The sequence below is a fragment of the Phyllostomus hastatus genome, unplaced genomic scaffold (assembly GCF_019186645.2).
Source record: "Phyllostomus hastatus isolate PE091 unplaced genomic scaffold, TTU_PhHast_1.1 phas_scaffold_501, whole genome shotgun sequence".
Taxonomy (NCBI): domain Eukaryota; kingdom Metazoa; phylum Chordata; class Mammalia; order Chiroptera; family Phyllostomidae; genus Phyllostomus; species Phyllostomus hastatus.
Window position 1 is genome coordinate 32,529,523 of NW_025334033.1, and position 24,417 is coordinate 32,553,939.

At 45.2% G+C, this 24,417-nt stretch overlaps 1 long non-coding RNA gene across 1 annotated transcript; it reads left to right on the plus strand.

Moving 5' to 3' along the window:
• Positions 1 to 20,007: 20,007 nt before the first annotated feature.
• Positions 20,008 to 23,136, plus strand: LOC123808716. Its single transcript, XR_006783825.1, has 3 exons — positions 20,008 to 20,140; positions 20,245 to 21,126; positions 22,726 to 23,136. It is a non-coding gene; the product is annotated as an uncharacterized LOC123808716 (long non-coding RNA).
• Positions 23,137 to 24,417: the final 1,281 nt, after the last annotated feature.

A 24,417-nucleotide genomic window follows, 5' to 3' on the forward strand; every position in this document is an offset into this window, starting at 1 on the left:
CTTTAAGGAACTTAAAGATCATGCTAGTTTAATCACCTGCCTTTACAAGAGAGGCCCAGAGATGAGGAGTAGAGGTGCCGACTTTCGAAACACATTCAACTGGTTAATAAATGAGTCTGTCACAAGCCAGTTCATACCGTTAACCTTATTAGTGCATGGCCCTCCTCCCTGTTTCTCTTTCCCAAACAGGGTGAGGTAGCCAGCCTCTGAGATGGTTCCTAAGGTCTCTGCCTTCAGGTATTTGTACCCTAGTATAGCCCCCTCTCTCCCTGTACCAAGATTATTCTATATGACCAATAGAATATAACAGACATGATGGTATGTCACTCCTGAGAGTCTGCCTTGGATTCTTTCTCTTTCTCCTGGTCACTCATTTTGGGGGAAGCCAGCTGCCACATCATAAAAACACTCAGGCAGGTGATGAGAGCTTCACGTTGTGAGGAACTGAAGTCTCTGGACAACAACCAATGAGGAACTGAGATCTCTTCACAACAATCTGCGCTTGCAGGCAAATCCTTCCCCAGCTGAGCCTTCAGATGACTGCCGCCGCGGGCAACAGCTTACCTGCAACCTCAGGAGATCATGAGTCAGAACCACCATCTGAGCCACTCCTGGATTCCTAACTCTCAGAAACTATGAGAAGATAAATGTTTGTTGCTTTAAGCTGGTAAATCTCATGGTCATTTGTTACATAAGAGATGAAAACTGGGGTTATTTCTTTGAAAAAAACAATAGAGAGATGAAATAAAATCCTAGGTTATGGCTCAACAAGGCCTTGTCCCACACCAGGAAAAAGGAAACTTCCCTGGAGGCCTAGGGCAAGTGTGTCATTGGCACAGGACTGGGTGTCTTTCCAGGCCTGAGTGAAAGAGTTCCAGTTTGTGGGTGACTAGAAGGCACCAGCTCCCTTTCCAGAAGTTGTAAGCATGTGGCCTATGCAAACGCTGACCATGAAACATGCATCATATATACACTTTACAAAGCTGTAGAAATGGAGTTTCTCATTGGTGGCTATTCTATAACTTAAGGGTGCTCTCTTTTAAGCTAAAGGTGATTTCCTGTAATCCTAGCTTCCCAGTTGGGACTGAGTTTCCATGTGATGTTTTTCAGAGGCTTTGGCTAAGGCAGAGCCTGCATTTAACATGTCCTCCCCGCCCCCATTCACTTTTACTGTGGACCAGCCCAACCCTATCTGTCATGTACACACCAGGAAAAGAAACTCTTTGAAAGGTGCCTAAGCAAAAAACATCTTACAAATGCATACATTCACCCTGGCTGGCATAGCTCAGTGGATTGAGCGCGGGCTGGGAACCAAAGTGTCCCAGGTTCGATTCCCAGCCAGGGTACATTCCTGGGTTGCAGGCCATAACCCCCAGCAACCGCACATTGATGTTTCTCTCTCTCTCTCTCTCTCTCTCTCTCTCTCTCTCTCTCTCCCTCTCCCCCTCCCTCCCTCCCTTCCCTCTCTAAAATAAATAAATAAATAAAACATTTAAAAAAAATGCATACATTCAACAAAATATGGTCACAAGTGTTCTTGTTCATGGACCAACTCATTGGAGGGTCCAAAACTGTAAGGTCCTTAAGTAACAAGCTCTATCCTATGCTCTCTGTCCAGTGCTCAAAGATAAGCTCTGTCTCGTATTCTTTCCCAGAAAGCCTATAGCTAGAAGCATACTGTGCTTTCTGGTGCCCAGCAGTTGTTTCCTAAAATATAGCTAAACTAGGTTAATCCTTTTCTTTTTTTGCCCTTGGAGTATAGATTCAAGGGAAACTTCCTAACTTCTTATTTTAAAGATCCAACGAGAATATAGCTATTACCTTCCTTTTGGGAGGGATTTCAATTGAATTTCCTAGAAACAGACAAGCTAGAGAGGTGAGCCTGGTTGGCTCTCTCAGGTCAGTTAGAGATGGCGAGCTGGCTGGTGCTCACTCTGCAATGTCATGGTGTCTTACTGTACAAAATAATTCCAAGTTCATTTGGCTGGGAGAGGGCTAGTGGTGATTTCAGGACCTATTATATGTAAGCCAACAACCTCATCTCTCCAGCTGTTCCTTGGTCTCCTAAAGGAGACCAGGAAGCAGAAGAAAATAAAGAAGTCAGAGCCAGAAGTCAGTTTCCGCCAGCAGGAACAATGGGTGCAATTGTGCTTCTCATACAACAGCAACTGCTCTCAAGAAGCATTAAATGAAATTATGCACATGCTGTTACCACCATGAGAACCTCGCCATGGGAATTTCCGGATGTAGTCTTTTGGAATTTGAGTGATCTGGGGAGACCATTCCAGTGAAAGAGAGATTCTATAGAAAACTCAAGTAGTGGTCAGTTCTTGGGTGACCTCTCCAAGTGAGAGAAAATGCAAATATATGCTTTAGGAGTTTCCTCAAAATTAATGGAAATCTTTGTTAGTGTAGAAGACATACTTGCCCCTAATATTAAGATAGTCCTGACTCAACTGCTACCATATTCAGAGGAAAGAAAGAGACCCTCAGAGCTGAGAAATCATCACTTTACATGGTCCCTTGTCCTTCCCTTGATCGTGCTCATGTCAAACTCTGCAGAGTCTACAATGTGGGGCCCTGTGTATGTGCTGGGATTCTGAGACTTCTCAGGGGAAAGACTGAGGTGGAATCTCAGAGTCAATGTGGTGTGCTAATAAGGACAAATAACAAGTTCTGCTTCAGGCTAATAACTTGAGTTCTGCTAACCTCAAGAAAGTTCCTTAACTTCTCCCAGCCTCTGTTTCATCTGCTTTACAGTGGAGATTATAACAAATTTCTGGGTTCTTTTTTTTTTTGAGACAATGCATGTGAATGAGGTTCAAAAACTAAACAATACTCTCTGTATTACATTTGATTGTGCCTGATCCACAACATTAATAGTTCAATGACCCAGGGTCAGTAGAGGAAGCCTTGCCATGTGCCACAGACCACGTGAGACCTCAGCCCAGGACTGCCTGGGAGCCCTGTTCTACTACATAATGAGAAATCTTGAGTGGGCAGGCTTCCTCGTCCTAGGGCCTCCTCGAGGCAGTGGAGTGATTCTTCTGGAAGATCTTTGTCCTTCTTCTTCCTTTTGTCCATCCAGTGTTGCTTTCTCTCTCCTAATGTGGTATCTGTGTTCCATAACTCACAGCCTGTTACATTTACAGATCAAAAGACCATTTCAAAAAACTCACTGACCCAGCTCTGACCCTTCTTCTGATGGCTTTCAAATCTCTGTCTCTAGCTCTGGCCCCAATCCCAAGCGCCTGCTGGAAAACACTATCTAAATATCTATTCTACCTTTAATTCTGTTTTTCAAAAAGGATATTTTCCTCTTAAAGTGGTTCCAACTCCCAAGTATGGCAAGCTAGTAAAATAAGGGCTCCACTTTTTATTTACTTATTCTACTTATTACTCTTTTTTTATTCTCTATTTCAACCTGTTACAAAAACCTGGTACATCTTCCTTTCAAATGACTCTTAAAATTCCCTCATTCTTTCCAGCTCTTTTCTTGCTTCAAATCTTCCTTCTTGCACATCTGAATTCATGTCCCTTCTTCTCATCATCTCTTTACATCCAGCTTTCTCTCTCCCATTTATTTGAATGCATCTTGATCTTCATATCACTCAGGCTAGGTTAGGCTATGCTGCAGTAACAAATGACTCCAAAATCTAACTGGCTTAACATGATAAAGGTTTGCTTCTTGTTTACATTATACATCCACGATGGACTCACTCTGGTTCTGCTCCAAGTTGTTTTCACCCTGGAAGCCACGCTGATGGAACACTCCTTACCCAGGACAGCATTGCTCTCAATGCCAAGGGAAAGGAGCACATGGTGATCCATGCAACAGCTAGCAAAGCTTTTGCCTCGGGATGACAGACATCCTTTTTACTCATATTTTATTGGAAAAGTCACATGACCAAGTCTGTCGTCATCTGTGTAGGGGTGTATAACCTTTCCATAGGGAGGAGAAACAAATAATTGTGAATACTACTATAATCTGCCACAGTACTCGTTCCTGCATTTTAGTTTTCCTCTTCTCTCCCATTACTCAGATGCCATATATTGAACCCCAGCCATCTCACTGCTCTATGAAGCCTACTCTCTCTAGCTCAGAGTGCTTTCTCTTTTTAATGGCCTTCAGGTGACTTTATAATCAACAGTCCCCGTACTGGATTTATTTTTGGTGTCTATCTGCCCATAGCCCTTTAAATGGTGTTGCGATCCACTACTCCTGGCCGTAGCTGATTGGACCTTCAGAGATGGCAAATGACTTAAGGACAGCCAAAATATAAGCTCACAGAAGCCTAGGAACTGGACCAATCAAGTATAAAAAGAACCACTAAACAACTACCAGATACAGAAAGAATATACCACTTGGGGTGGTACTGAAGGTTGAAAGGGTGCCTTGAGGTAGCATCAGAGCAGGTAGAAGCTATTTGTAAGTTGAGGTTAGGAGGGAGGGAGAAGGCTCGCCAGTCCCCAGAGCTGTCTTAAGTCCTGTGCTAACCACATGGACTCTTCAATGAATCCCTATTTTCTTGAGACAGTTTGAGCAGTCTCTGTGCATCAGCAAGTCTTGAATAAAACTACTTTGGGTTTAGAGAAACATCACTTGACAATTGTTTCACATGAGTTTAGTTTGATCTCTCCATTGAGATTTTAGGGCCCTAAAAAAAGGTACATGTTTGCATTCTCCTGGTATAGTGTAGATCTGCATAAATATTCTCCAAATGGCTTACCATCAGTTTCCATATGCCTTTACCTCATTATTAGCATTATCTGCTTTGAAGCTAACTGTTGAAAATCAACCCAAAGCATTATTTTTGGGCAGATGAAAAAAGACATAGTTTCTGTGCCCACTTAGCACAAACTTCTTTCTGGGACCTTTGTCACTGATGTGCTTTGTCACTGATTATGGGCACAGAGTAGACTTTTCAGAATTGCTATAGCCTGGTCTCCAAATCTCTCACTTGGGTCTCCCAGGTAAATTGCTGAGTTTCGGATTCAGCCTCTTAAAAATGGGTTAACACCTGGTTATGCTGAGGGGTAAATAGTAAAAATGAAGAGCCATGAACAGGACAAGAAGCAACACAGATGCTTAGTAGAAGCACATCCTCAATTTGTTTTAAAAAATGCCCCACGTGCTCAGAGCTGCCTCAGCCTAGACCGTCATGTTGTGAGATGGACAAAGCGAGCAGATGAGAGGAACCGTTGGTGGCCACTTGGCCTGCTGGCCTGTTTCTGCAGAGCCCTTGGAAGTCCTGTGTCCCTCCTCCCCCACCCCTTCTGCCTTCCAATCCCCCAAGTGGAAAGCAAAGTTGGAGGGATAGGGGAGCAATGCACAGTGCTTGGGGTTTTTTCACACTTGTGTTTGTGTATACGATCATTCAACAGAGAAAGGCTTTAGTGGGGGTCTGAAAAGAGTGCATACCACTTTTCCCACCCATCTAAACATTGATTTTCTGCCAAGAAAAGGAAAATAGACATATGATAGATAGATAGATAGATGGATATAGATAGATAGACAGACAGACAGACAGGCGTATTCAGAGACAGACCATGCCAGTTAGCATCAGCCCTTTATCCTTAGGAAGCATCCTTAACATGACTCCCAGGAGGCGAGCAGAAAAGGTTCTACTGAAGGATCTGATCTCACTGGCTAAGCCTCTGGTTGTTGTCTGCCTACAGGTGGAGAGAGGGTTCCCTGAGGTTCTCTGTTAAGAGTAATGACCAAGGGAGACCGGCTGCTCTCAACTTCATATCCCGACATGAGGCAGCAGGGAAATTGTTTGCGACCAGTGGCTATCCCCAAACCTCTCTGTTTGCTTGGGCTGTCCTAACAAAAATCCAGAAACTATGTGGCTAATCAACAGAAATTCATTGAAAGTTCTGGAAGCTAGAAATCTGAGATAGAGGTGTCCACAGGGTTGGTTCCTTCTGAGGGCTGTAGGGGAGATGCTGTCCCAGGTTTTTCTCCTAGTTTCTGGTGGTTTGCTGGCAATCTTTGGCATTCTTTGGCATGTAGAAACAGCACCCCATCTTTGCCTTCATGTTAACATGGCATTCTCTCTCTGTGCTTGTATGTCTCCAAGTGTCCCCTTTTTATGAGGACACAAGTCATATTGGAATAAGGCCTACCCCAATGACCTCATTTTAACTTGCTTCCCTCTGCAGCCCCATCTCCAAATAAAGTCACATTCCAAGATACTGGGGGTTAAGACTTCCATATATTTTGGGGGGGGAGGGGATGACAAAATTTAATTCACATCAGGCTTCATCTCATCTGACACAGCATGCTGAAGTCTGCACCCACTCCTGCCAGCCCTGAGTTTTATAATCAGCCACACACATTGACCTTCTCCCTTTGAATCTTGACCTCTTGGACTCAGTTAGCCAGAGGCTAGGGAAACAGACAGATTAAAACCTGAACAGCTTGAAAAGCCTCATGGAGGGAGGTGTCGTTAAGGCATCTCTAAGTATTTTTGTGGTTTCTCCAAATTGGCAATGTTCTCCAATTATAACTTCTTTTTGAGGTTGTTTTTTAAATTAAATTTATTGAGCCCTGGCTGGTGTAGCTCAGTGGATTGAGCGCGGGATGCGAAACAAAGCATCACAGGTTCGATTTCCAGTCAGGGCACATGCCTGGGTTGCAGGCCACAGCCCCCAGCAACTGCACATTCATGTTTCTCTCTCTTTTTCTCCTTCCCTCTCTAAGAATAAATAAATATAATCTTTTAAAAAATTAAATTTATTGAGGTGACATTGGTTAATAAAATTATGTAAGTTTCAAATGTACATTTCTATGATACATGACCTGTACATCGCATTGTGTACTTACCACGCAAAGTTAAATCTTCCTCCACCACACATTTGACCCTCTGTACCATTTACCACGCCCCATCCTTTTTCCCTCTGGTAACCACTGTGCTGTTGTCTGCGTCTAGGAGTTGCAGTTTTATATCCCACGTATGGGCGAGATCATTTGGTTCTTGACTTTTTCTGTCTGACGTATTTCGCTTAGCCTATTTTCAAGATCCATCCATGTTGTTGCAAATGGCAGTATTTCATCTTTTCTTATGGCTGAGTAGTACTCCATTGTACACATTCACCACATCTTCTTTATCCAGTCTTCTATCAAAGGACACTTCAGTGTTTCCAAGTCTTGGCCACTGTGAGTAATGCTGCAATGAACATAGGGGTGCATATATCTTTCTGAATAAATGTTTTCAAATTTTGAGGGTAGATACCCAGAAAAGGGTTGCTAGGTCATATGGTAATTTTATTCTTTATTCTTAATAAGAATAAGAATTATCCTTATTCTTGTACCATTTTCCTTAGTGGCCGTACCAGTGGCTTCCCATCAGCAATGAGTGAGGGTTTCTTTTTCTCCACAACCTCTCCAACACTTGTTATTAGTTGTCTTGTTGATATAGCCATTCTAACAGGTGTGAAGTAGTATCTCATTGTAATTTTGATTTGCACTTTCCTAATAGCAAGCAAAGTGGAGCATCTTTTCACATATCTGTTGGCCATTTGTATGTCTTCTTGGGAGAAATGTCTGTTCAGCTCCTCTGCTCATTTTTTTAATTGGTTTGTTTGCTTGTTTGGTGTTGAATTGTATGAGTTCCTTATATATTTTGAATATTAACCCCTTGTTGGAGCTGTTGTTTACAAATATCCCAGTTAGTTGGTTTTTTGTTTTGCTGGCACTTTCTTTTGCTATGCAAAACTTTCAGTTTGGTGTAGACCCATTCATGTGTTTTTGCCTTTACTTCTCTTGCCTTGAGGTCAAATTCATAGAAATCCTGTGTAAGGCCAAGGTCTTTAAGTTTAGTACCTATGTTTTCTTCCATGCAATTTATTATTTCAGGTCTTATATTTAGGTCTTTGATCCATTCTAATTCTTCACACCTCCTTGGGAAGGATGAGAAAGAACCCAGAATGCTGGCTGTCTCCCTGGACTTTGACTTACTCTCTGTAGGGGGACTCTTGCCAGGCAGCCACTAAGGGAAGGAGCAGGAGCTCGGGCTGTGAGCATGTCAGTTTGTGGAGGTGGAAACACTGTGTCAGGCCTGGCTTTGGTGTGGCACTCAGACAAGAGAGGAAGCACAGGGGACACAGGAAGGATAGGGGGACCAGGGAGGACACAACGGAGTTTGGAAAAAGAGATATTATTACAGAATTTTCTATAAAATAGGTAATTTGTGGGTAGTCCAGATAAATGATATTTTTGTTAGGCTGAAAGGAAATTTTGTGTAATAGTTGGGATTATATTTGGTTTTATATAACAGAAAATCCCCAAATAATAGAGGCTTTATAAAGATTGATCTTTATTTCTCCCTTACATAAAAGAAGTCTGGAGATAGTCAATCCAGTGTTGGTAAGGCAGTCCTGTGATGATTGGGAAATCAGGCTCTACTCAATATACTGCTCTCTGAACGCTGGCATGTCTCCTCATGGTCCCTGATGGCTGCACAGCTTCCAGCCATCACATCCAGATATCAGGTAGCATAAAAGTGGCTTCTCAGAGACCCCATACATTACTTATGTCTATCCTTCATTGACCAGAACTTAGTAATGTGGCTATATAATCTTTTCTATTGGTAGCTGTTTAACTAGCAAAAACTGAGGATTTGTTATGACGAAAAGAAGAAGGAATTTTGGAGGGCAGACTGTGGTCTCTACCACTGTACTGTGTATGAAGGGAGAAAGTTACTATTTAAATTTCTAAGCTCATCCTTGAAAAGAGAATGTTTCCGAAGCATAAATTCTTTGTGCCCTGGAGGATCTCCCTTTCTAACCTCATATTCCGCCACATCTGAATGGTCCCTTGGGTTTCAGCTTCAACCACAGCTCCTCAAGGAGTCCTCCCAACCTCTTAGCCTGCATTATGTGCCCTGTGCACCCTGTGCTTCTCCTTGAAAGCACTTTGCACTCTAGTCATTACTGAACTCTCTGAAGTTGTTCATGTAAGGACTGCCCTCCCTGTGAAGAAGACGGCAAGCCCTATGTCAGCAGGGACCCTGCCTTGCTCACCGTTATCTCTGCAGTTGATGGAGGTAGGAGAGGAAAAACTTCCTTCTACCCTTTTAGGTTCTGTAGCTGGACCTGACAGTTCAACTGACGTAAAACACATTAACAAGACTGAGAAAAGTATACACACTTTATTTAATATTTTTACATGGACATAGGAGTCTTCAAAAGGAAAATGAGGACCTGAAGAAGCCATTAAGCTCCAAATCTTATATACATTTTAAAACAAAGAACAATACATCACGCAGATGTGACGAGACCAAGGGGCTTGGGCTAGGGGCAGCACATTTGGGGCCAGTGGCTAGGAAATACCTGGGGAGACGAAAGGAAGACAAGTGCTATTTGAGTAGGTAGGTGTGCTGACGCAGGCCCGTTTTGGCACCATCTCCCAGTCTCTGGTGATAAGAATGTTCTTCTCTCCCTGGTTGGGTGGGGGGTGGGGAGGAGCAGGGAGACACCTTTCTCAGGAGAAAATTAATGACCTGATTTCAGGCAGAAAGGGGAAAATCAGAGAGCCTTTCTGTATCTGCTGTTCCTCAAGTGCCTTCAGCTAAAACTAATCGATAATTTGGGGTGGCACCTTCTGAAACTCCTTCATGCGCCCTCAATAAATATTTGCTAATGGGCTAGCTTTGAGAGATTAGAATACTAGAGAAGCCCCAGATTCAAGTTCCATTTTCAGGGAGAATTCTCTCAAATGGCTTCCCTGGCTGAGACCAGGGCAAAACCGGATTCTCCAGTGCTGCACATTGGCCAGGATTTGAGCAGCTTGAGCGCCCAAGTCGATGTTGGGAGGGATGTGGGCTGGGGCTGTCAGAACAGCCTCTAGGGGAAAGACTCCCACAGCAGACTCCACTTTATAAAGCCAGCAATGCCAGAAGCACACCCAGGAGACAGGGGAACGAAAACTGCAGCAGTGTGGGTGAGCTTTAGATCTGAAAATGCAACCAGCTGCCCAGTGTTTGGGAAGAAAAAGTAGGTCACTGTCTTCTCTCGGTCCAGTGACGTCCCCAGGCCCTAAAGGGGAAGGAAGAATTGAGCGATCTCTGGCGTCACAGGCTGTGGTCAAGTTTGGTCATGCTCGACTTCATGAGAACGGCTTGCTCCATGTCTCCTCATGTTTAAGACTCCCTGAGAAGTCAGGAAAAGATTAGTCCAAGCTGGTCAGCCTTTAGCTCTTTGGACAGAGAGTCTTTCTGAAGCCAGCTTTTTAAGTAAGAATCTATTTGATCACCACATAAGCCAAAAGGCAGGACTCAGAATCCAGAATGGCTCCCAAACCCCTCATTTTAAACTTAATGAAGGAGCATTCCTTTATCTGCCCTGGGACCACAAACAGGGTTTTAAAGGAGAGGGCAAGAAAGAGGGAGAGACTGTGGAGGCCTCAAGCCAAGCGCTGCCTTGAAGCTCATGAGGATGTCTGCGAACAGGGCTCCTCCAACTTCCCCAGCCCTGGGAGAAATGAGAACAGGATTGAGAAATGAAAACACGTCTCCAGTGCAACAGATAAACAAAGTCGTCCCCTGCATCCTATCCCTCCACGTTCACCACTAGTTTAGTCATAACAATTAAGCACACTTCCCCCACTTCTCCTTCTGACTGAGAAGCTGAGAGTGACACCCTGGGCATGATGTGGGGATTTTCCTGGGGCAGGTCTGAGACGATGAGGTGCTGAAGCTGTTTCTTCCTAGTTTGCAAGGGTTTGATTATTACATATTCAAGAATTTGGTGAGTCATTGTTGAACCATTGGTAACTTGAAATCTGCCATGGTAGGTGTATTTACACTACGGAATTAAGCAAATCTTACAAATTGGTTTTTCCTCCCTTGTTTAAAGACAGCTGCTTTATCAGCACACAACGCATTCCTCACGTAGGAGCTCTGAGAGGACTGGAGGAGAAGGCGGGAGACAGAGGGTGTTTAGTGCTTCCCCAGCGTCTTTGTCACGTCTTCCTTCTCTGCTCTTCACACGTTTCCTTAGAGTCAGTGTTGTCTCTGTAGAAACACCTACGGATTCCACTTCTGCTTCTTCAGAGACCATGAAGAAGTTGACTTTCATCACCCCTGTGCTAAAGGACTCCAAGATCACAACCTCCAAGAGCAGCAGGCCCATTTTCTTGCAGAAAAGAAGGGAGAAGAAAAAGCTGAGGAGCCCCCTTTAACAGTGACAAGCCCATGGAAAAGCAGACACAGGCGGCCTGAAAATCAAAGGTTGGCTTCCTTCGAATCCCCTGATACAATTGACAATCCACACTTGCCAATTAAGGCCACAGGTGACGTTTCTTATGTAAGCAGATCCCTTTGCTTCAGATTCATTTTCAGAGGTCATAGAAGGTTGAAAGGAAACAAATTATTTTTCATGAAAAAGATAACAAGTGAAACCAAGACTGGTATGGAGAAAGTTTTTTAAACCTGACTGCTCTGGCCAACTTGGGGATGGGGTGCTTGCAAAAACACAGATTTGCAGGACTTTCGCTGAGAAATTTAGACTCTGGAAGTCTGCAAAGGGAGCCAGCCTTTTGAACAGCTCCCATGCCCACCCCACCATCCCCTGCGGGTGGCCTGTGGTCTTCGCTTTGAGAAACTGGTCTGAAGAGGCTCCTCAGGAGGCATTTTGTAGGTGGGGAGCTGACCCCTGCATAGGACCCTGCTCAGTGACCAGGCCCCGCCTTGCCTCAGTTTCTGGTCTTCAGGATTCATCCCCTAGGACATGTGGGCCCAACATTGTCCCGAGAGGTATGGGAATGGCTTAAAAACACAGCAGAGCATTCCACTTCTCACCACTGTCAGTAAGGAATGGGGTGGAGCCCGGGAAACGTAGTCCTGAGGTGCTGAGAAGAACAGCTGGGATGACAGTGAACTTGTGTTTCTCGGCACAAGTGCAAGAAAGCCTTTTCCTCATGGGCTCAAACAACCCTCTTGGAACTACTGAAAGCTACCAGAAGTCAGGTTTTCTTGTTGGAAGTGCCTTAAGAATTTAGATTTATAAGGCCTGGCAAAATGTATCTCAATAACTCAAATCCACTTGGAAAGGTGAGGTGGAAAGGGACTGTGACATCCCACAGATGTGCTCACTGTGGAGAGAGCTACTAATCCACAGCTGACCCAGTTCCCCAGCCCTAGATCCCACCTCTAGGAAGATATCCCACTCCCCATTCAGATGGCCCATCCCTGCCAGGCGGTGTCATGGCAAAGGAGAGAAAGAAAAGATGTGAAGCTCTACCTCTGCACGTTGTATACTCTGTCATCAGAGGAGAATTCTACTGCAGTCTTTCCTTGGCTGTGCTCTCTATAGTCTAAGCCACTTCCTGTTTCCGTTTCTAGGTCATACACCAAGCTTACAGTTGCTGTGATTCACTCACCCAGGAGGCTCTGCTGTTATCTCTCCTCAGAGACTATTGCTGCCCCTCAGGGACGGATCAAGGAGTGCAACTTGGAAAGACAAGGTCCTGGTCCATTCTTAGGAAAACACCCAAACTATCCTAGGCTTTTCAGAATGCTTGTGCCTAGGCCCAGAAGCTCGGCATGCCTGGAAAATCTGTGACTTGCTTGGTTTGCATTTTCTTCTGTACTGTCGATGAGGTCCTCAGTTCTCTAGAGAGGCTGAACAAGTACAGTTTAAAAAGACTTTTTGTCAAAGACCTCTCTGGAAACCTTGCTTGGCCAAGGAGCCAGGCCTACCAGACAACCACCAGGCAACAGCAAGTAGTCCCTGAGGAAGATGTGAACGAGAAGCCATTCAAAACCTTATCTTCTAGAAACTAAATTTCAAAATGAGGAGACAATCACAGCTCAGATGTAAGCTGGTATTCAGCAACCTGGGTTCACTTAAAGGCAGACAAGAATAGGCTGTGCACAACTGTGTTGCCTTCCCATTATGATTTCTAACCATTTACTCATTGGGGAAGGATTATTCCAGTGGAACAGTGAGCACTAAGGATGAGGCACTGGATGACTTGGTCAAGGTCAGTGTGCCAAGTCAGCATGAGGGTGCTATATTTGTCTCCCAATTTCGTTCTCTGACTCTGTGTGTGTGTGTGTGTGTGTGTGTGTGTGTGTGTGTGAAAATGTATGGGAAGCTGGAACACAAACTGAGATGCCACAGAAAACGCAGGGCTCCAATGTCTGTTCCCTTGTCCCTGAAGGAGCTGTGCATTCAGGATGATGCTGGGGCCAGGGCCTGGGGCAGGGCCCCTGCCAGGGTCGCCAAGGCTGCAGACACATGCACACCACGTCTTATTCTACAGCAGAGAGAGGGGGAAAAAAGGTAGAGAAAGACCCAGAAACACAGGCCAGCCGAGGAAGTAGGACTGCTGTCCTGAAAGCAGCCTGGGATGCAGAGTCCTGGCTTTCTAGGGTTCTCTAGATCCTGATCGCAGTGAGATTATCTCCAAAGAGGAAAGCAGGCACTCTGAGTCTACTTGTGCAGAGAAACAACAGCGTCACATGCAGATCTACAGAAAACAGAACACAAAATAGACAGCATAGGAAAGTAGGAATTCTCATACCCTGACAGTGGGAAGGTAAACTGGGAAAACTTGGTTTGTTGGCAATTTGGTAATTTATGTTTAAGGCAGAGACAACGCTCCATATTCACCAAACTCTGTCCCCCTGCCTCCCTGGGCACTCAGGAAGGCTACAGTTCCCAGATGCTCTTTCAGTTAGAAAGTGGTCATGTGACTGAGTTCTGGATAGCTGAAAGGTGGACAGAGGAAGTGATGTGAGTTACTTCCAAGTGTGGCTCTAAAACCACCTATGCAATTTTCCATTCTCTCCTCTCTGCTGTGGGACTCTCTCCCTTTGTGTTTCAGCCGAACTCACAAGACCCAGTGGAGAACTCCAAGGCCCTGGCAAATGGGAACAAATCCTGGTTCCAGAGGACTCTGCAAAGCATCCTCCACCCCCAACCAGATGACTACACTGAATTGTAACACAAGAAAGAAATAAATCTTTATTGTGTTAAGCCACGGAGATTTGGGGGAGTTTGTTATAACATTTAGCCTGTCCCGACTAATGTAGTACCAAAATCCTTATTATTGTCCATAAGTTTTGACCTAGCAATTACATTCTTTGGAATACTTCCTAAGGAAATAATTAAGAATAGTCACTACAGTGTTGCTTATAATAGCAAAAAAAGGTAAACATTAATCTCCAATAATAGAAGATTCTTTATATAAATAATAATATACCTTTGCAAAGGAATATTAAATACTCAATACCATTGAGATGTATTTATTAACATGAAAAAAGACTTCATGATATAGTGTTATATGAAAAACAGCAAGGAACAAAACAACATGGAAGGTAAGGGCCTATAATCATTCATATGTACATATGTGTGTGTATTAATGTGTGTGTGTGTGTGTGTGTGTGTATCTGGTACTATACCAAAATAACAGTGATTATTTCTGGTAATAGTATTACAGGTATCTTTTAAAAAATTGTCTTTTTAATGCAGTTTTATGCTTTTTTTCTACAATAAACATGTATTTTTTTGAGTTAAAAATTTTGTTTAAGTAGACTGCTGGAAATGGTTGGGTCTCCTTTGAACTTGAAGCCTGGCCTTGCTCTCTCTGTGTGTAAGTGTAACGTATGTGAAGGAAACCCAGGTCCCTTGGACACTCTATGGGCGAGGGGCTAAAACTCCACCATTCATAAGGGTGAACAGCTATTGATCTTATCCACCAGGAGTAGCTCTTAAGCCTTTCACTTAGCTTCAGGGCTCAGTTCCACAGACAAACTGCCCTGGCTTAAAGGAAGGAGGCACCTTTTCATCACGTTTTCCAGGATTTCCTCTAAAATTTGATGTGCCTCAGAACTTTTTCTTTGGGGGTCGCAATCTGGATGATTTTAGAAAACAGCCACACATCTCCCTTCTCCCAAGACAAACTGTGTGATGTAGATCATAACTGCGCTGCAGAAAGCAGGGCAGGAAATTACACTCTAACTATAGGTCTTTATTCAGAAACCCAGCAACCTCACCACAAAGTACACTCAGAGAGCCCTGCAGCCTCCAGGCCCTGACTTACAAGATCAAAGAATCCTATGCAATCTCTCTAAGTGAACTTTGAACAAAAACTAATGTTGCAGGTTTTTGTTTTGACCTTCCAGCCACATGATCAAGCCAGAACTAAGCTGAAACTCCAACCTTTCTCCTGCTCAATTACTCCCTGCCCTTTTTAACAGACCTTCACGCAGAGAACAAGTCGCTGAGGTTTCCTGTCGAGGAAGGTTCTCTGGGTTCTGTAAGGGGATCACGTGTTATACTAACACAACCCAAGAATAAATTTTGTGTGTAGTGGGACAAAGTTATTTTAGTTGAATTCAACATCTTTTTGGCAAATCACCTGTCCCCAGACTGAGGACATGGAAGGAAAGGATAACTTATTTTTAACAGGAGATCCTGATATATTGTATTGGGAAATAAAGCAAATGAAGACCAAAGTCTGAGGACCTGAGAGTGTCCACAAGAAAACCTTAGTAACTCTTTTCCGATCCTCTACAACTCAAATCCTACCTGCCCTTCAAGGCCCAGTTGAAGAAAATACTCACAAAGTTCTCCATGGGCAGGTCAGCGTACACCAGTGTTTTTCCTATTTCTGAACCCCTTCCCAGTGGAAATGTTGTATCAGGCAGCAAATAACCTGAGTGCTGCAGGCTCTGAGTGAACACCTTCCGGGCCAGGGCAGTCAGATTCACATTCGTGCCTGGTTTAGGATTGCTCGGGTCCCTTCCCACTGAGGGTCTCCGCTCCCTGAAGATCCCTCTTCCCCCAGGAACTGAGAACCTATCAGACAGTAGCAGCTACACACACGGGTGTTGGAGCTAGTGTGGTATGTGATCCCGAGCAAGTCACTTGTTTTCTCTGTGCCCAGTTCCTCATTTGTAAAATGGTCTTAATAGTTGTGAGAATTCAGAGAATCCATGTAATACACTTCAAACTCAAATAGCAGTGTTTCCATTTTTTAAAATGGCCCCCAAATTCTTTGACACACTTCCCACGCAGAGGCGGTGCTCTATGTCCCCTCTCAAATCTGGGCTCTGAAACCAACCAATAGAATGTAAGTATGAGATGCCACGCCAGTTTCGGGCCTCAGGCCTTCAGAAACGGGGAGCTTCCACATCCTGCCTCACTCTCAGGACCTAGACACCATGCTGTGACGGAGCCTGGCCACACGGACAGGCATGCTCTGGCGGAAAGCCCCAGATGAGCTAAAAGCCAGAGTAAAAGCAGAGAAGCTTTTGCAATGACTCCAACTACAGCCACCATTGGTCTGTAACTACAAAAATTAGAGATCAGAAACTCTGAGTAAGAACTGCTTAGCTGAGCCCAGTCAACCCCTAGAATCATGAACGATAAGAATAAAATGACTGTGGTTGTTTTAAGTCACTTATTTTTCTGGTGATCTGATACTCAGCAATAGATGTCTGAAGCCTTTCCTTGGTGCTTTAAGGAGGTCTCACATCGGTCCGTGAGAGATCTTAGCCCTCACCTGCTAGTCCAGGGGGACACTCGGTCATGCTGCTTCCTCCTCCCCAGCTTCGCACAGTCAGGTGCACCCTTCCCCTCCCTTCACCCAGAGACACGTGTAGGTTTCTGAATTCGGCTGCAAAGCTGACTCAAGTTTTCTCCCCAGAGGAAACTTCTTAGCTCCCACATTAATCAGTGCATTCAAAGACGGCAACAGAATAGCTTCTCGTGTGTGCTGCCACCTTCTGTTCACTGCGCTGTCCCTCTGTTAGAGTCTGGTCTCCCCCCAAAAGAATGTAAGCTCCTAGAGAGCAGGCACCCTGCTTTAATTTTAATTTTTGTACAATGTTAATTTTCTTTTTTGAGCAAATTTTAACTTTCTGAGGGAAAAAGTGACCACAGCTGGTTGCAACCAGTGAAAAGCCTAAGTATAATGATTCTCCACAGGGACAAATAGTCAAATACGTGCTAGAGGAAAATTACACTGCCCAATATGAATCTTCTGATGCCCAAATTCTCAATGTAAAAAAACAGTATATGAGGCTAAATCATCCTATTGTGAAAATAGGGGTGAAGATGGTTCATACAAAATGAAAAGCCCTGGGGTTAGAAGGTAAAATTTCTTTGGTTGTTTCAATGTTGTTTCCTTAGTGGAAAATCAAGTATTTACTATATTCTGTCCAAGATGTAAGAAGTATTTTATGTGCTGAGTTGATAACTGCCAAAATCTTGGCACTTAGGTCTGGCACTGAAGTCAGACCTGAAGGATGTTCAGTGGCTGGGTGGCAGAGCGGGGGGTGGGGGTTGTTGGCAGGGGGTGTTCCTGGGGAGCTCATCCATAGCCTCTACCTGGAAGCATGCTACACGACATCTCCTGCTCCGTGGAACCATCTCCCCAAGTCTCCCTGTCTGTTGCCAACCAAGAAGCTGAACATGCTCCAAGACTATTGGCTTATGTGGAGCAATCATATGCTCTAACACTGGCCCCTCCTCCAGGCGGGGTTAGTGGTGCCTTTTCTGTGTTCCCACAGCCTTCGGTGCTTCCTTTTATACCAACCCCTACTCTGCCTTTCGGTGTCTGTGTATGTCTCTCTCTAACAGACTGAGCTTCCTGAGGGCCTCGACAGCCATTGAGGGCCTCAAGTTTTTCTCTTCCTGCTCCCTGGCAGTAAGTAGCAGGATCCCCTTAGTGAAGTTTCAAATAAATGAGTGAGTAAATGAATTAATGAGTGAATGTACTTTCCATTATTTCCTTTCAATCAGCACAGATTACATGCTTTTTCCTAAACGTGCCCTGTGTTTCCTTGTCTCTGAAGGGACTTGGTTTTATGTGTTTTTGGAAGCCTTCCCAGTGCACATAGTAGTGTAGCAGCAAGATCAGCTGCATAATTTGCAGGATCCATTGAAAAATGAAAATGTAGGGCCCCTGGCTCAAAAATTATTAAGAATTTCAAAACAGTGACAGCAGAGCATTGTACCGTGTGTGGGGTCCTTTTAAGGGCCAGGCCCTGCATAACTGCATAGTCACATATCCATGAAGCTGGCCTCTGTAGCAGCCACCTGTTCTCTGTAGCAGCGCTGCATGCCATGCTCCTGCTCCTGGTAACTGTAGTTTTCACTCGGGGAGCTACCCTTTCCTATCTGTGTGTCTTGGATGGGACTGCCTACCCCAAGAGGGAACATGTGATCCAAGTCTGACCAATGAGAGCATCGTATCCACCTCATCACAATTAGTACAGGGATGGGCAAGTGACCACCTGTGAGACCCATACCTCAGAAAGGTGTTCTTTTTGTGGGTACTACTAAACTGGCAGGAAATAAGCCTAGAGCTTTTGGGAGTCACCAGTTGGGGAAATCCTGCCTAAGATAAAGCTGATCCTGAAAAAAACAAGAACAAGAGGAGTAGTGGGGAGTGGGATTCTTGCCAACATCATTTAAGCAGCGGATTGAGCTGACCCTCCAGACTTTTCTTTTTTCTAATTTGTGTAAACCCCAAAATTTCCTTCATGGCCTAAGCCAGCTTACCTCAGATTTCAGTGCCCTGTAATCAAAACGGACCTGACGAATGAGTGGGAACTTAATAAATACCTTTCAGTTTGAATAACAGACCAGAAGGGCTTGAAGGAAACCATTGTTATAGTTCTATTGCCCGTCCTTTGCTTAGTTCCATTTGACTTGAGAATCAGGGCAAGAAATTGAGTAGCCCAGAGAGACTGTGACTGGGTTATTAAAATGGGAATTTAATAGTATGTGAAGGACTTATCTGTTCCTCATGCTCACTGTTTCTTGTGTAGACAGAGACAGGAATGAGGAGCATGGGTTGGAAGCTGTCTTTGCTTTGGAGATTTGAAAACAAAGTGTTTATGTTAAACATGTTTTACTTTGATAATATGAAATAATGATAATACAGTTTACTGTTTTAAAGGCTCTGAAAAGATGTGAGTAGGGCCAGTGTACCTTTCTGTAGACAGTTTACCTTTCTGTAGACCAGTCCCATACAGTTAACTCGGATCAGCCATGCCGACCCTCCACTAAAGCCCAGCTTCGCAGGGTCCGGAAGTGGGTGAGCCCCGCAGCTCCTCCCCGGGCCTCAGCCTGCCTGCCCCTCTCTGTTCCGAGCTGCATGTCAAGGCCAGCAGGGCACTGGGGTGTTTACTGACTCGGCCTAACCACGCCCCACCTGCATCCTTTCGCCAGTTTCATTTGGAATCCTGAGAAACGGTCTCAGATTGCTGACTCGACTGCCAACAGCAAACATTATTTATCTTCTGGATGGGTTGGCAGGAAAACCAAATTTTTTTTTCTCCAGGCCGGCCAAAATCTTGAGGCCAGTTAACTTCCCTCATGATCTCATCAGTCATCCTTCACTTCTGCTCCGAGTGAAACCTGACCGGTGCCCTGCTCGCCTCCCAGCCAGCGTTGTTCTCTGCGTCCACCCCCAGACTTGTCTCCCACCGCGGCCCTCCCTCACAACCTTCCTCAGGGGGGCCCTCTTCTGTTCTGGGGGGAACTCTCTCTCCATCCTATTCCCTATTCCTTCATTGAATGCTATATGCCTTCCCTGAAACCAAATCTTTCCAAGGATGTCTACCACCTTCCCCCATGGGCCTCTCACAGTTCTCAAGTGGAAACTCCCAGGGACTCTCCTTACAGCTATCATCCAGAGAAAGTTTAATTTTCTAACAGGTGTCTCAGCCAATACCCTAGCATCAAGTTTGGTTACCAGCTTAGCCTCAGTGGCCTTTGTCTTCTCTCGACTTCAGCCACGTTCCTGTCCTGTATGTCCTCAAAACTCAGCAGTGAAATGTTGAACTCCAATATCTCTGAACATGTTTAAACACACACACATGCATCACTTATCTCCCACGTTCTAACTTCAATTCCCTGATAACCAGCATTCATACTGCCAAACATCAGCATTTTTGCTTTATTGAGGCTTCTAGTCAATGGTTAACTCCATTTTCCTCAAACTCACATATTCAACAAACATCTACCGAGTCTACGTCTGTGCCAGGCATGACCAGGCAAAGGTCTCAAAGCTTCATTCTAGTGGGAGGACATTCCAGCTACCTACTGCTGTGTAACAGAACACCAGCACTTCGACTGCAAACAGAAGGATGTATCAGATCCCACAGTTCTCTGTCAGGTACTGGGCCAGGGATGGGCTGGGCAGCCCTGCTGCTGCTCTGGGGGTCAGCTGAGATCACTCTTTCGTTGACATTCGTCATCGCTGCCTGTCTGTCCCTTCAGTGGTCCTCCGCCCAGAAGCATGGACTTCCTCCCTGCAAGCTGGGGTTCACACTTGTTACCTGGCAGCCAGCCCCCGAGAATAAAACTGGAAGCTGACCTGACAAGCCTCCCCAACGTGAAGCCCAGAACTGCACAGCGTCTTTCTACTGAATCTGGTCAGTGAGAGCCAGTGATGAGAAGCCGTAGGCCAGTCCAGACTCAGTGGAAGGAGAAACAGGCTCCACCTCGTGACTGGTGAGCTGGCTGTGAGTACAGCGAGAAGGAATTGACGGCGGCTATTTTTGGAGACTGTCAACTACAGAGGAGGGAGACAACATATGTATATATGGACAAATAAACAGTGAAGTACCAGACAGTAATAAAAGCTGCCAGAGAACTGAAACAGGGTGTTTCGATAGAGAACCACTCAGTAGCTCCTGTAGATTGAGGGGATTGTCAAAGAAGCTGTATTTAAATCACAATTTGAAAGGCAAGAAGTGATAGCCATGTGAGGATCCAGGCAGAAGGAAGAATTAGCAAAAAGCTCTAACTGGGAGGGAGCCGGGCTTGTGTACAGAATAGAAAGAAGGACCAGGTGTTAGGAGCGCGGACAGTGACAGAGTGCAGTTGGAAATGAGGTCAGACAATAGGAAGGACCAGATCAAGTGCACTGTGGTAAGGAGGTTAGATTTTATTCCAAGAGCAGTCAGTGAAAAGCCATTGAAGGTTTTAAACAGAGGAGGGACGTGGGACAACTTACATCACTAACAGGTCACTCTGGCTGCCATGTGGGGAACAGCCTGTGAAGTACAGAAGCCAGGCTGGTGAGGGCGCTACTGCAGGAGCCTGGACCAAGAGATGGTGGCTTGTTTGGCTGCTGGCTGTTGGGAGGAGAAGCTGAAGGTACGTTTGGGGGTTGGGCCAGCAGGAAGTGTGGAGGACTGAGCCTGTACTCTCTTGGTTCAAGTCCCTTTCATGCCTGGGTGATCGCCAATGCTCCGCACCCATCTGTCCTTAAATGGCACCTTAGAGCTTTTCAAGATTATACTCATGAGTCACTTTAACGACAGGGATACATTTTCAGAAATGCATTGCGAGCTGATTTCATTGTCGTGTGAACATCACAGAGGGCACTTACACACACCTAGATGGTACAGCCTGCTGCACACCTAGGCTGCGTGGTACCGCCTGTTACTCCCAGGCTACACTCCTGTACAGCATGTTACTGTACTGAGTGCTGTAGGCAACTGCAACACAATGGTATTTGTGTATCTAAACATATCTAATCGTAGAAAAGGAACAGTAAAAATACCATATAAGAGATAAGAAACGGTATACTGATACAGGGCACTCACCATGGGTGGAGCTTGCAGGTCTGGAAGTGGCTCTCAGAGAGTGAGTGGTGAGTGAACGTGAAGGCCTAGGTCATTATCGTACACTACTTTGGACTTCATAAACACTGTACACTTTGGCTACACTAAATTTACAAAACAACATGAGATTAAATCAAGCACAAGAGAAAATGACGTAATCAAGACATGAGGTAAACACAAAAGTATGAAGTTGTTTCCAGCATAACATGGCACACTGTTTTACAGAAAGATTACACTCTAAAATAGTGATAAAAAGTATGCTATAGGAAATGCATAACCCAGTAACACAGTCGTTTGTTACCATTATGAAGTACTAGGTACCATATCGAATTGAATTGCTGTATTTTACATGACTGGCAGCATAGTAGGTTTGTTCATATCTGCATCACCACAGACATGTGAGTAATGTGTTGCACTGTGACATTACCATGGCTACATCACTAGGCAATAGGAATTTTCAGCTCCATTATAATCTTTTTTTTGTAAAGATTTTATTTATTTATTTTTAGAGAGAGGGGGAGGGAGGGAGAAAGAGAGGGAGAGAAACATCAGTGTGTGGTTGCCTCTCATTCATGCCCCCTACTGGGGACCTGGCCTACAACCCAGGCATGTGTCCTGACTGGGAATTGAACCGACGACCCTTTGGTTTTCAGGCCGGCACTCAATCCACTGAGCCACACCAGCCAGGGCTCAGCTCCATTATAATCTTAGGGGACCACCACAGCATACGTGGTTCTGCTATGCAGCACAACAACTATATTTTAGATTTAGTACCTTTGCATACAGTGCAGCCCTTCATGATAGGCTCTGCCCCCCTGCCCCCTCCACTTAGGCTCGTGTCCAGTGTGTGTCCCAACATACCCTTTTCTCCAGCCATTTCTAATTATTCAGTGTTCCCTGACATGTCCTAGTTTGTGATCCCATGCCTGGCAGGTGCTGTTTCTTTTTTCTAAAATGTTTCTTCTCCCTCACCTTCATTTGTCATCCAGCCAACTTCTATTCCTCCTTCAAAATATAACAGGTGCCACCTTTTCCACTAAGTCTTTCCTGAAACCTCAGTTTTACTTAGATTTCTGTGCACTCCACACATGGCACCAGAGACATCCAACTCCTTGTCTGTCTCTTCCAGCTGACTGTAGGTGCCTTGAGGACTGGAACCCAGTGCCTGGCTCCATAAGTGAAGAAAGTGAGAAATTTAAGAGAGCTGATGCCACCACGTTTGTCATGATTTGCCCTGGGGGTGTGAAACCTGTGTAAGATCAAATCACAGCAGGAAGATGGATTTGATAGGTGGTCCCTTTACCGAGTTCCTTCCTTCTCCTGAGCTGATTCTAGGAGGCCAACCTCATCCCTTCACAGGCCTTGCCAGCCTCCCACAGCAAGTACTTATTTTCCCTTGAGCTCAGAATTCTCCAGGAAGGGTCTGGCCTCTGCACACACCAAGTATAAACATCATTGTTGATGGAAATCAGGAAAATCTGAAAAGCCCACTTCAGCCAACACGAAGGTCACTGTGATGTTTCAAGGTAAATAAACTACAAGCTGCTGACTTTCAAATCTGTAGCCAGACTTGGTCCTTGCACTGAAATTTAGACTCTCATTTCCAACTGTCCAAATAACTTCTTTGCCTGGATGTTCCCCAAACTTGGCAGGTCTAAAATCAAACTCATCATCTCTCTTGCCCCCATATATCCATGACTGGGAGTCTACCAGTAACTCAACAAGGAGTCACCAATGAATATTTCTTGAGTTCACCCTCCTCTTCCTTCCTATTGCCAGGATCCGGGCCCAAGTCCTCAGCCTCTTCGGTCTGCACAGCCACATCGACCCCTTCACCAGCATCCCTGCTCCCCGCCTGTGTTCTTCTGGCTCCCTGGGGATCCATGTGAAATGCAAATCTGATCTGCCCCTCCCCACTCTGAAACCCTTTAAATACCCAGCACAGGGTTGTCAAACTTTAGTTTGTATCCGAACTGCCTTGAGAACTTCTTGAACAATGCAGATTTGATCCCCTCACCAAAACCAATAAATTCAATGATCTGCTGGGTGGGGCAAGGGACTCACATTCTTAACTGGTCTCCAGGCACTCAAGCACTTTGATCCGTGAGACGAATCCAAGCTCTTCATTCACTTTACCAAACCCTCCTCACGTGTCCCTTGCCCTCTTTAGGGGAGGTCCTACCCACCTCTCTAGCCTCACCCATCCGCCTTCACACACCCTGCTCTTCGTGGTACTTCTCACCTTTGACCTTTGCTCTATCTTGCCTGCTACCAGGAATGACTTCTCTGAATGACCGCCGCACCCCCTCACTTCTCAATTAGGTAACTCTTTGTAACTTAGCTACTCAGAACATCAGCATCATCTGGGAGCTTGTTAGAAACACAGAGTCACAGGCTCCACCCCAGCCCTACGGAATCAGACCCCGGGTGATTCCAATGTACTTCAGAGAATAAGGAGCACAGCTTTAAAACTCAGCTCAGAAGCACATATTCCAGGAAGGCTTCCCAGACTGACACACACCACTCACCAGGTATTCCCCTGAGTGAACACTGCGTGTCTGCACCGCTGTGCGTGCAACATGTCACAGGTCAGGCCTCCCATAACCCAGTCACAGAGAACTATCGGATTTAAAGCATTGCCCAAAGACGAATGTTGATCCCCAAGTACCCCAAAGTCAAGAGCACATCCCTTTCTTGCTGTCCCATCCCCTGTCTTGATACCTCTGCTCCCTGTCTTGTCTGCACATGCTCAGCCCCACAGGTGTCCCAACATGCAGGGTCCCCTACCTCACCTGGTCTCTGGGGTGATGCACCTCTTCAC